This window comes from Oryctolagus cuniculus, chromosome 13, assembly GCF_964237555.1.
Source record: "Oryctolagus cuniculus chromosome 13, mOryCun1.1, whole genome shotgun sequence".
Classification (NCBI taxonomy): Eukaryota; Metazoa; Chordata; class Mammalia; order Lagomorpha; family Leporidae; genus Oryctolagus; species Oryctolagus cuniculus.
Window position 1 is genome coordinate 109,284,763 of NC_091444.1, and position 13,276 is coordinate 109,298,038.

Genomic DNA, 13,276 nt, shown 5'->3' on the forward strand with positions numbered 1-13,276 from the left:
GTTTTGTACCGAACTCTGAGGAGACCACGAGTGTCTCGCGATCGTCTGCGGAGAATGGGACTTGGCAGGACTCGTGTCTGAGGAGAGTCCCTCCCGATACCGACCGTCTGAGAAGACCGATCTGATTTTGCAGCGATCGTGAGGAGACCACGACTTTGCGCCAGTCCTCTGAACAGCGCGACCCCTCAGCCCCGGTCTGGAAGCAAGTGAGCGGGAGACCGAGAGAGAGAGAGAGAGAGAGAGAGACCTCGAGACAGAGAGAGAGACCGCGAGACAGAGCTAGAGAGACAGAGACAGAAAGAGCGAGAGACACGGCATGGTGGGGGAGGGGAACCTTACCTCCAGGGGTAGCCTTGGCCGCTCCCAGGTCCCGGATCCTGTCCTGGTCGCCGCCGTCCACCGGGTCCTTGAACAGCTGCAGGGGACTGTCGTCGATGTGGTCCGCCGCGGCCCCGCGCTCCAGAATTTGGCGGTAGGTGACTGCGTCTCCCTTACGTCCTCCGACTCGGTCCTGGGGACTTCTAGAGTCGAAAGATTTCGATACGAAAGCCCGGAGTTCCTCCATGGCTCCGCCGCGGTCTGCCGCGGGGGTGCTGTCCACCGGGTCCTCCGGGGCGCGCGCGCTGGCTGCGGGGCGCCCTCGGAATTTGGCATCGCGCTATTTATACGGCTCTGCCTCGGCGCCCAGCCCCCAGCTGGCTCTCTCGCTCACTCTCTCGTTCTCTCGCTCGCTCTGTCTGGAGCAATTAGGGGCTCCGACGCGGACGCGGGCGCAGACGCCAGCTCGCTCCCCGCCCCCCTGCTGGGTGTATCGCCGCGGGGCGTCCGAAAGGGAGAGAGAGAGCGAGAGAGCGAGAAAGCGAGCGAACAGGTAGGAAGAGGAGGAAGACCTGACCTCGGCGGTAGTGGCGCAGGCTGTGTAGACGCGGCCTGCGGTGTAGACAATACGGGCACACTCGCATCGAATCCGCACCCCGGAATCCCTTCCCCCCCTCTTCCTCAGCTTCTTCCTCCTGGCTCTGGATCCTCAAAGGGGGGGAGGTGGTGACGTCACTCTGACAGGGTCTCCTCACCCCTACCCCTCCCCTACTCCCGGTTACCTCCAGGGCTCCCCGGAGAAATTCTCTGTCAGGATTTTTCATTTTCAATTACGTCAGAGTTTAAAATTGGTTTTAAATTACATCAGAGTTTTTAATGATTTTTTAATTACGTCAGAGCTCAGGGAATTCCTTCCATGGGTGGGGGTCGCTGTCTGTCCGGCTCGCAGGCCTGGCCGATTTGGGGTTTGTGTGACAGCGGCTCTTACAGAAAAATGAGAATATATTTTTTATATTTTTAAAATATATTTGTAATTATTTTATATATTTTATATGCTTCTTATATTAAATACTTTATATACAAAATTTCATGAGAATAAAATATTTTCGTATAGAAAAATCCATGAGTATATCGATTTTAAATTTTATATATATTAATATTTCAAATATATACTTAATATTTTATATATAAAATCCATGAGTATATATTTTAAATATATTTTAATATATTCTTTATTTTAAAATTTTTTGTATTTTTAAGTTATTTTCTATATTTTTAACGTATTTTTTGTATAAAACCAGACTTCCGCGGCGCTCGCGCGCTCTCTCCGCCCGTCGCGCAGGCCGCGGCCTCCAGGGCAGCGAGCGGCTGGCTGACTTCGTGTCCCCGTCATCCGAGGTGTTGCGCTTCTTGTGAGGCCATGAACACTTTGTATGAGGAGCTGGCACTTTGCACCGATCTGTGAGGAGTGACATTCTGTACAGACCTATGTGAGGAGGCTGACACCGCGTATCGATCTGTGAGGAAACTGGTACTCGATTGCGTTTTTGAGATTGATACTTCCTAGTGATCGTCTAAGATGACTGACATTTGTGAGACTGACACTTTGCATTGATCAGTAAGGAGGTGGATGCTTTGTAGAGATTATCTGAGGAGATATGGATACATTGTAGCCATCTTTGTGAAGTGATTGACAATTTGAATCCATCCTCTGAGACTGACAGTTTGCAGCAGTGATTTGAAGTGATTGACAGTTGTAGTGTCCGCGTGGGCGGACCCCCGCGCCCCAGGAATCACTGGGAGCTTGTATGAGAGACAGAGATAGAGGCAGAGAGAGATGGCAGGCGGAGCCAGTGGAAACCCGAAACTGATCCGTGGCTGCTGATCTGGACTGCCGGACGCCTCAAATACCTGTTTATTAAAAATTATCATTAGTATTTATTATTTAAAATCATTATTTTAAAATCATTATTTTAAAAGTTATTACTATTTTAAATATTATTGTTTTTATTTTTGTGGGTTTTTTTGTTTTTTGGGGGTTTGGATTTTTTGTGTTTTAGGTTTTGGAAAGTATTTTTATTTTTTTGTTTTATTTTAAAATTTGTTTCCTTTTTTTGGGGGGGTAGTTTTTTTGCAAAGCAATTTGGACTCGGGAGCCTTCCTCCTCTTCCTTCTCCTCCTCCTGGCCAAAAAAAAAAAAAATTTAAAAATCCAGAACCCAGCGCTGCTGCTGCACAAAATATTAATATTATTAATAATAATAAATTTTCAGGGAGATGAATGTAATCTTTGCAAAAAATATGAATATTCATCAGCTTCGCTCCAACAGATGCCGGCGTTCGAGCTCTTAGGAATTCGGAAACAAATCCCCTGGGCACACCGGAATCCTCAGCATCGCTCAGACTAAAATAAAATAAAACCCAGCGCCAAAGGAGTTGTTTAATTTCCGCGGCCGCAATCGTCAAGGCCGTGACGACGACTTTTAATCGGAGCCTCAGCCGCGCTCAGCAGCAGACGGGACAGGATCTAATGATTTTTTATAAATTGATTTATTGATTTTCTTGGGTTCGTTGCTGCTGCTGAGCGCCGAGCAGGCCCTCCCCACAAAAAAAAAAAAAAAAAAATTCATTTGTTTGACTGTTTTGCTCTGAGCTTGGGTTCATTTTTGCGACTTTTCGATGCATTTTTGCAGAAATTCGCTCTGTGCTTTGGATACGATGTTTGCGAAGATTGCTCTGAGTTGGATATATTTGCAAAGTTTGGATGCATTTTTGCAAATTTTCAATGCATTTTTGCAAGTCTCTTCGTGCACAGACGCAAATACTCCAATGTTTTCTCCCCGGATCCCTCCTCGCACGCGTCCCCCGCCCTGCTCAGCAGCCCCAGCTGGAAGGTTCCTCCCCTCCCCCCTTCCACCCTGAAACCGCCCCCGCGGCGCCTGCCCAGAGAGGAAGCGACCCCGCGACCCCGCCGGGAAGTTTTCTCTGCAAGAAAAAATATGTTTAAAATAAATAAATAAATCGGCCTAGGCGACCCCGGGTGCTTGTCCTGCGCGGCCGGGGGCAAAGGCGTCTCGCGGACGAAGGCAGTGACTCTGATCCGAGATTTTGAGTAGCAGGAGCAGGGGCTCTGTCCACCGCCGGGGTAGGTGGCCCAGAAGTGTGATCGCCCAGGTATTTATTGTCATTAGTGACGTCATCTATCAGTCATAAAAATGTGCAGCTTCGTGAAAGCAGGATTGTATGGTTTCGGAGTTTAAACAAACGGGAGCAGAGGAGGCTCCATGCTTACCAAGAGAACGGCCAACGGTGTGCAGGGTTGGGGAGGGGCACTACTACTTGGGGCGAGCATCCCCTCGCTTTTAGCAGCCCGTGGCACTTCCTCAGCTGCCTCGGCGTCGTGAGATGACCTAGGCCACGGATATAACCCCACCGCTCACCTTTGCGATCCGACCAAACGCGCCTCCAGCAGAATCCGGGCCGGATTTAAAGTTTGCAAACTTTGCAGGCTCCAGAATGTATTTCTGCAAATCCTGGGAGCTGGATGCATTTTTGCAAAAGGACTCAGCGAGCTGGATGCGTTGTTTGGAAAAAAAAAAAAAATCGTGGCTTTAAAAAAAATTTTTTTAATGAGGCACAGGAGTGGGAGATGGGGCGGGTACCCAGCAGGGTGCTGCGGCCCGGCTGGGCTCGGGAGAAGCTTCTGGCGAGGGCAGGGTGCAGGGCCCAGAGCCAGGAACTCCATCCGTATCTCGGAGGTGTGCATGAGCAAGGAGCTGCAGTCAGGAGCCAGGCGCTCCATCCGGATCTCCCACGAGGCTGCAGCAGGTGCACAGGGCCCTAAGGCATACCCCGCTGCTCCCATTCTGCCACCTGCAGGTCTCTGACAGCTTCGCCTGTGAGTGACAGCCTGACTGTCTACTTTGGGGCACTGGCAGGTGGAGCTCCGCTGATACCATCCCAGGAAGCAGCGGTGGAACCCGCCTGGCGCAGGCGCCAGGATCCGCTCACCTCTAACACAGGTGAGGGAGGGGCAAGGTGACGGGGCGGGGCCTCCTCCCCTGGCCTTGGGGTCTCCTGCTCCACCTCTTCCTCCTCCAGGGAAAAAGAAAATAAATAAAAATATTAAATATTAAGAATATATAAAATATATAGTATATAAAAATACAAATTATAAATTAAAATATAAACGTCTATAAATATTAAAATATTAACTACATATGAACATATGTGTTATATTAAACATGCATTTAAAATATAAAAATTAAATAAAATATTGCAACATATTAAATATTTAAAATATATAAAATAAATAATACTGAAGATATTAAAATTAAAATATAACAGAAAATATATGAAATATTAGAATGTATAAAATACAGTTATGAAATATACAAAATATTAGAAATATGTAACAATATTAATTATGTATACAAATAAAAGTATGAACGATAAAATATTTAAAATTTAGAATATATAAAATATTTAGTATATGTCATATACATTAAAATATTGAAATATAGAAAACATTAAATTATGTGAAAATATTAAAAGTAGATACAAATAAAATACAAACTCACACCCTCTCTGCATCCAAAATTAAAACAAAGGCAAAAGGCAAAAAAACCCTCCCATTAAAAAATAAAACCCAGACCCCATCTGCAGGTGGAATTTAAATCAAAGGCAAAGCAAAAATCCACTGCAATCAAAAATATAAAAACAGATCTTTTCAGCTGCAAATCCTTGCAAAGACCACAGAAAAATTCCTTGCCATTAAAAAAAAGGAAAATACAAATTTGCAGCTGGAAATTTCATAAAAAAGCAAAGCAAAAATTCTTGGCCATTAACCAATCAAACCCCAGCTCCCTGTGCAACTGGGACTGAGCCCAAACACGGAGCAAGAGTTCACTGCAATTTAAATAACATTTAAATAACAACACACGCGCATAGGCTAGGCAGCCAGGAAGTGCTTAAAGCAAAGCAAAAGTTCATTGCAATTAAATTAAATGGATTACAGGCCCAGTCTGCACCTGGTTTTATTTTTTTATTTTTTTTTAAACAGAGGCCAAGCAAAAAGTTCTTTGCAGCTAAAAAAAATTAAATCCAGACCTTCTGTAGCCAGTGGAAACCAACGCAAAGCAACAAGTCCCTTGCAATCAAAAAATAAAATAAAATAATTTTAAATAAAATAAAATGAAAATACAGACTATAGCTGTAAATCTGTGCAGAGACTGAGCAAAAATTCATTGCAATTTAAAAAATCATTGCAATTAACAAATCAAGTACAGACAAACTCTGCTGCTGGAATTTAAATAAAAAATGCAAAACTTTATTGCAATCAAAAATATAAAATTACAGTCCTTTGCAGCAGCAAACCTGTGCAAACAAAAAGAAAATTAATTGCAATTAAAAAATAAAATATACACATTCTGCAGCTGGAATTTAACTCAAAGACATTGCAAAGTTTTACCGCAATCCAAAAATTAAAAATTCAGCTCTTAGCAGCTGCAAGTCTACAAAAATGGAGCCAAAATTCATTGCAATTAAAAAATTTATTGTACTTAAAATATAAAAAAAGACAAACTTTGCAGCAAGAAGTAAAAGCAAAGGCATGGCAAAAATTTGTTTCAATCAGAAAAAATACAGGTGTTTGGGTTTGGGGTTCGAGTTCAGGGTTCTGGTTAGGGTTAGAGTTTGTGTTAGGGTTCAATTTTGGGTTAGGCTTTGAGTTTGGGTTCCATTAGGGTTTGGGATAGGGTTTAGGATTTGGGTTTTAGGGTTCGGGTTAGGGATAGGGTTCAAGAATGGTATTAGGGTTTGGGTTTGGATTCGGGTCTAGGGTTTAGGCTTGAGTTCAGTTTAGGGTTTGGATTAGGGGTTCATGTTAGGTTAGAGGTTAGAGTTAGGGTTAGGGGGTTAGGGATAGAAGTTGGAAGAAAAATACTAGTCAGTAAATTGGAAGCACTGCTAAATTACTCAAAAATATCATGAAATGATTTTCATTCAATGAACGTGTTTTTCAAATTCTTGTTTCTTTTATGACTTAAGGGAAAATTCAAAAATATTTTCCCTTGCACTAATTTCAAGTTAATTAATACAGATAATACAGAATTACCACTAAATGACCACCTGTCAAGTATTGAGGGACACAAAAATGAGAAATGGTAAAAGAATAAACCTGGAGGTAGCAGACTTCCCTGATTTGTCAAGTCAAGATTAACCCCATAGAATCCTTTCTTGGTATAGTAAGAGTAAAGATCACAAACTTCCCTCACTGTATGCAGCAAAGGTTCCCATCCCCTGTAGTAAGATGCCACACCCAGTAGTACCACCAAAACTAAGAGACAACAAAGGGCTCAAGGTCTACAAATAAGTACTCCTATTATAACATGACACCTACACTACCAGCACATCAATAAGGTCATAAACCAAATTGCCACAGAGGTCTTTTAAAGCAAACACAATCATCTGTAGAAATATACAACAAGAATTTTTTTCTTTTCTTCAAGGAAATTTTAAAGCATTAGTCCTCACTAGTTTTCAAGCTACTGGAAAATAATATAAAGGAAAACTCCCTCCAATAGAGATCTGCTACAGGTACACATTTAAAGTGGCATATGCCATTAAAGCTCCATCTATCAGGGAGCAAAATGGTGTTAATTTGAAATTACATTAGTGGCTGATGCTTCCAGTATTGAAGACAGAGACCAGCGTAATAATTTATCCCTGGAATTCATATTCAGAATTTGCTTGCATTAATGCCATTATGACAGTTTAATAATTGTTTTAACAAAAATTACATATATTCTTAATACAGGTAGTCTGAATTTTAAATTTAACATTTTATGAAAGGGAAATTTCTTGATTCTTCTCCAAGTTCTAGTGAACTAGAACAAATAAAATAATTTGAGTGATAAAAGAACATAAAGACTTTTATGCATAGAGTGCTTAGGTCCAAAGTGAATAGAAGTCTCATGTTCATATGTTGAATGAGATAGATCTTTCAATTCCTAAAATAACATGTCCAATGCATTAAAAAAAAGTGAGATTATGGACTTCAGTACTCTATTCATCAATAATTTGCCAGACTTGCAATGGGTAGCTTCATGAAGACACTGGAGATTAGAATTTTTCTACAGTCAGCCCTTAAGGCATTTGGATCTGGCTGAAAAGCCTGTGACAGCATTTCAGGCATGGAAAACCAAGACACTGTGGCAAAAAATGTTCTACACAAAGGATCTCTGTGAGTGAGATCCCAGTGGAAGGAAGGGGCCATCAAAGAAGGAGGTACTTTTCTCTGCAGGGAGGAGAGAACTTCTATTTTGCCTATGGCACTGTCTAAATACTGTCAGAGTTTGTGGACTCAAAAGGCTTCCACAGCCTTGGCAGCTCATGACAGGAGCCTCAGGTGATCATTGATGTCATAAATAAGAGTGTTAATTGTTAAATCAATAACAGGAATCATTGTGTACTTATTCCACATGTAGGACCTCTGTCCTTAATGAGTTGTACTATGAGAATTAGCAGTAAAACTTGTCTTCAAACAGTACTTTATACTTTGTGTGTCTGTGTGGGTGCAAACTGTTGAAATCTTAGTATAGAGTTGATCCTCTGTATATAAAGATAATTAAAAATGGATCTTAATGAAGAATGGGATGGGAGAGGGAGAAGGAGGTGGGGCCATTTGGGGGTGAGAAGGCAGGTATGAGGGGAAAAACCACTATATTCCAAAAGCTGTTTCTATGGAATTTATATTTACTAAAAAAAAAAAGCTTTCTAAAAAAATGTTTTTCTTTTTTTTTTTCCTTTGACAGGTAGAGTTATAGACAGCGAGAGAGAGAGACAGAGAGAAAGGTTTTCCTTCCATTGGTTCACCCCCCTAAATGGCCACTACGGCCAGTGCTGCGCCGATCCGAAGCCAGGAGCCAGGTGCTTTTCCTGGTCTCCCACGCAGGTGCAGGGGCCCAAACATTTGGGCCATCCTCCACCGCCTTCCCGGGCCACAGCAGAGAGCTGGACTGGAAGAGGAGTAGCCAGGACTAGAACCGGGCGCCCATATGGGATGCCGGCACTGTAGGTGCACTGTAGGAGGATTAACCAAGTGAGCCACAGTGCTGGCCCAAAAAAAAAATTTTTTTTTCTGCTAAGTGAAAACTTAAGGAACATATGTTTGTGAGAATTTCCTCCATTTTTACTTGTGTAGCACAAATGTGCATCACATATTTGTGAAAAACAGACATGTCAAGAAAATAGACACTATTTCTATATGTTGTCAGGAACAAGAAGGCAACACTGATTTGAGGTTGTGTCTTGTCATCCCTGATAGTTGATTTTGAGTTGTTTATTTCACCGTTTGTTCCTGTTAGAATTTTTATAGGGGTAATATTCCTTAAGACCATTATTATGGCTTAGGGACCACTTAAAAGACAGTTTCATAGTATACTGCATTTCACCACAGAGAGATCATTCACAGTAGATGTTGACAAGACAGATTCTTTTTTCCATCTTTAATTGGAATCCATATTGCAGAATGATGATTTTTGTATACTTGTAGCTCAATTCTATGGAAAGTTCACTTGCTAAAATTTTCAAAGTGGTACAAAGAGGCCTTAGATTGATCCAAACTCCACCTGGTTTAACTATTTTCCATCTTGTATGAATGTAATCCATTACATTGTGGGCTGTGTTTATGAAGAAGCATGTAGCAGTACAATCCCAGGTATTGCATTCTGAATAAATTTCTTGAAAATCTGCTGCATTCATAGAAAAGTTAGAAGCAGGAAGAAGACTGTGGGAGTCAATATCAGGGAATAAGATAAGTCAAATCTGATCAGCTAATCTATGGTTATTGCTAAACTGATGGACCCAAGGATAAACTTTATATTAATTTCAGATCATCTGTTGAGTGTAAAGCTAGGGGAAAAGCACAAAAATTCTCCATTCCTTTCCTTGACAAGCATAACCTAGCATAGATATTTCCCAGGCAAATATTCCTAGTCCAGTAGCACATACCAGAATATTTGCTTTTGAAGGATCCCATCATGGACAATTTTAAAAAGTTTTTATAATGATTGGCTGGCAGCAGGCATCCTGTTCTGCTTTGCTAGTTTCACTCCAGTCTCACAAAGTGTTTCAATGTGGATTTTAACGTATTCATGTCACGTGTAGATGCTGGCATAATCTTTCCATATTCTCCATCTCCTTTATTTCCATGCATATGTATGCAGTCATTCACAATGGTCGGTAGCAATGCAGTTTCGGATCTTGTCTGAGTTAAGATATTGGGAAGCAGTTCTGTCTGATGAGTTGGAAGTGATTGAAATGATCTTTCTAGTTGTACTCATTCGTACATACTGGTGCCGTGCTGGCTAAGAGCATTCGTGATCTTCCAGAAGTGCTAGTGCTCCAGCCTCTCCTTTTCCTCCTCCTTGCTGCTCAAGGCAGCAAAGGAAATCACCATGGCTGAGCAAAAATGTAGAGTGGAGAACAGTGATTGCATCTCACCACTTCCACCGCAGCTACTGCTGCTTTCTGACCAGCAGCCTGTGGGCAGCTGAATGGTGGGAGACTGCGGGAGACTCCTTTGCTGCATCCCTGCCACCATCCTTGGCTTGGTGGCAGCTACTGTCTTCCTCTTGATGGTACTCACTGTGGACTTGCACAAATTCAGTGCAGGGTCCACTTCCCACCCTCCCTGCTGCCCGCAGGGCTGCCTCCATGCTGGAATCCCTGAAGTGCTGAGAGATTCGTGGCATTCCCCACAGAATTATTTATAGGCCTACACAAGGCCCTACTAGCAGTGGACCCAAGGCAGTGATGGGCTTTGTTCACATACTGCCAAGAAATAGTTCCAAGGTCCTGGGCTTTGTGGTGTGTCATGGGCACAATTCCCAGGAGCCCATGGCAATGGAGATCTTCCCAAAATACCACAGCTGCAGGGGCTCTTGTATGCTACCCTAGGACTACTCAAGATACGGCTCAGACACCAGGGATAAGCCTGGTGGGTCATCTCAAGGTACCAAGCTTTGCAAAGCCAACAGCTCCTCATAGGAGAGCTGCTTCCATTCATAGTCTCCAATTGGTCCCTGGACCAAAACGATGGGTCCTGGTAGGAAAAGAGTTGCAGACTGGTGCCTCCTCACACAGAGCACCATAATCTTAGGAAAAGAGGTGCAGAATAGAGAGGAGGCAGTGTATGAATTTACAGCCACACCGAATTTATTCAGAGAAAATAAATTTGTAGAGGTGGGTGACCAACTGCCCACATGCACATTGATGGAACATATGGCAGAAGGCCCTGACCCCCAGGGGCCAGGTCTTTTTATATTTTAAGAGGGCTAGAGATGGGGGTGGGGGTGGGGGTGGGGGTAGGGGACAGCAGGCAGAGGTTAATTCCTGGAACTGGTCTTAGGTCTTCCAGCAACTGGTCTTTCAGGTGGCCATGGGGGGTGGGGTATGAAGGCAATAGGGTGTGAGAACCAATTGAGATTCATGGGCAAGGAATAAATTCCAGTGTTTATCTATATTTTGGGCAATGAGTGAGAATGAGTGAGAAACTCTTTTCCTAACATTATGGTGCTCTGTGTGAGGTGGCACCAGTCTGCATCAGGTCCAAGAAAGGGGGCGACAGGGCACCTAGAGGCAGCCCTTCTCTTCTCCTTTGTGGTCTTCCTGACTGGAGCTGAGCTGTGTGTCCCTGCCTACCTGCTTTGCTTCTGCTTTCTTGTCTGACAGTTGCAAACTCTATTCCTGCCCTTACAGGAAAGAGAAGCTGTGGCCTAGATGCTTGTGAAAGCAGATGCAGGAGACCTGCCGTGGACCTGAGTGAGAGTATGCAGCTTACCTCCTGTGAGCACACTTGTCACTAGATAGACATTCTGTCATCCACTGCTTCCCATCATTAGCGTTTCTTTCTCCCTGTTGCCATTCTTCTGCTTTAATCCCTTTCCTCCCTGCCCATCAAGTCTCATTTTATGGTTCCATGATAATCCCTGGTCTCCCTTTACCTCTTTCCACCTCCAGACTCTGCTAGATATGTCTCAGCACTCCAGACTTAATGGAATTAGAATTCACTTGCTTTACCAAGCATTTAAAAAAAAATTCATCACTAGGGTGCTGGTGTTGTGGAGCAGCAAGTTGAGCAGCTGCTTACAAACCTGGCAGCCTATAAAATCATGAATTTTAGTCCCTGTAGCTCTGCTTCCTATCCAGCTCCCTTGAAAAATGCCTGGCAAGGAAGCTGACGGTTGTCCCAACTCTTGGGTGCATTTCCCCCTGTCGCTCCCCCTCTTCGTGGAGGAACGACACTGAACCCTGCCTAGGCTTCATATCCGAGTCACGGCACCATTATGTTGCTCCCCATCTTCGTGGAGGAACGACACAGGACCCTGCATTGTTCTTTTGTCTGCTCGGCCCTCCCCGGGTTTGCTGCTGGTTCTTCCCGGGTTGGCTACTGTCCCTTCCACCTCCGTGGAAGGGCGGTTCCCCCTGCCACTTTCCCCACTTCCGCGGGGGAGCGACACATAATGGTGCCGTGACTCGGATATGAAGCCTAGGCAGGGTTTAGTGTCGTTCCTCCACGAAGAGGGGGAGCGACATAATGGTGCCGTGACTCGGATAGGAAACCTAGGCAGGGTTCAGTGTCACTCCTCCGTGAAGAGGGGGAGCGACACCCCCAACTGCCAGACCCATATGGAGTTCCAGGCTCCTGGCTGTGGTCTGGCCCAACCACAGCTACAGTGGGCATTTGGAAAGTGAACCAGCAGATAGAAGACCTCTCTCTCCCTTCCCCCCCTCCCTTTTCTCTCCCTCTCCTTCTCCCTCTCCCTCTCTCCCTCTCTCCCTCTCTTCTTCTCTCCCTGTTACTTTGCCTTTCAAATACTAATAAAAATGTACATCTCTAAAATTACTCACCACTAGCCTCAGCTCATGCAAAAGAGGAGCACTGTTTTATTCACCACAGAATCTGTAATTCCTGGGACATCTCTTTCAAAAACAGTTACAAATGAGAGACTTTCTTTCTTTCTTTCTTTAATTTTTATTTGGCAGATAGAGTTAGACAGTGAGGGAGAGAGACAGAGAGAAAGGTTTTCCTTCCATTGGTTCACCCCCCAAATGGCCGCTACGGCCAGTGCTGCGCCGATCTGAAGCCAGGAGCCAGGTGCTTTTCCTGGTCTCCCACGCGGGTGCAGGGGCCCAAGCACTTGGGCCATCCTCCACTGCCTTCCTGGGCTACAGCAGAGAGCTGGACTGGAAGAGGAGCAACCGGGACTAGAGCCTGGTGTCCATATGGGATGCCAGTGCCGCAGGCGGAGGCTGGAGCCATGGCGCCAGCCCCGAGAGACATTATTTCTGAACATAGGTCAGTCTGTCCCAGACTGCAGAGAATGTGGTGAAAAATAAGGATTGTGTCATACACGTACCTGATGGGATCATTCAGCATCCCTGGCTGCATTTGTGGTCTGCATTGTCAGGATGTCCCTAGTGTGCACCATATGATATTCCTGTAAGATTCTCAAGTCCAGTGTATTGAGTTATTGAGTTTATAGAGTTTAGATTGTGCCTGCCATTTCTCTGAGCCCCTTTCTGGAAGGTGTGGTATGACCTGGAATATGCATGAGGGAATAAAATTACATCTTATTCTTCACACCTTTATACCCTGAGCTCCATTTTTTTTTTTTTTTTTTTTTTTTTTTTTTTTTTACCATCTTCCCTCTTCAATCTCTGGAGAAGCTCAATGCAGGTGACAGAGAAATGCTTCCAGATTCTGAATGAGAGGCAGATTTGAACTGGAGCATGGGCTAATAAAGTGAGCAATGTGAGATCTTTCCAAACCTAAAAGGAAAACAAGGCATTTGCTAAAGGCATCCTCACAAATGGATATAAACCATGTTTGTTACTTTGGCATGTTGATCCATGTATGTGTGTTCATCTTAATGGTGAAGAAGATAGCCCACCTT

The 13,276-nt window shown here is 44.0% G+C and overlaps 1 pseudogene; it reads right to left on the minus strand.

Moving 5' to 3' along the window:
- Positions 1 to 8,718: 8,718 nt before the first annotated feature.
- On the minus strand, positions 8,719 to 9,927 carry LOC100346058 (carnosine N-methyltransferase pseudogene; annotated as a pseudogene).
- Positions 9,928 to 13,276: the final 3,349 nt, after the last annotated feature.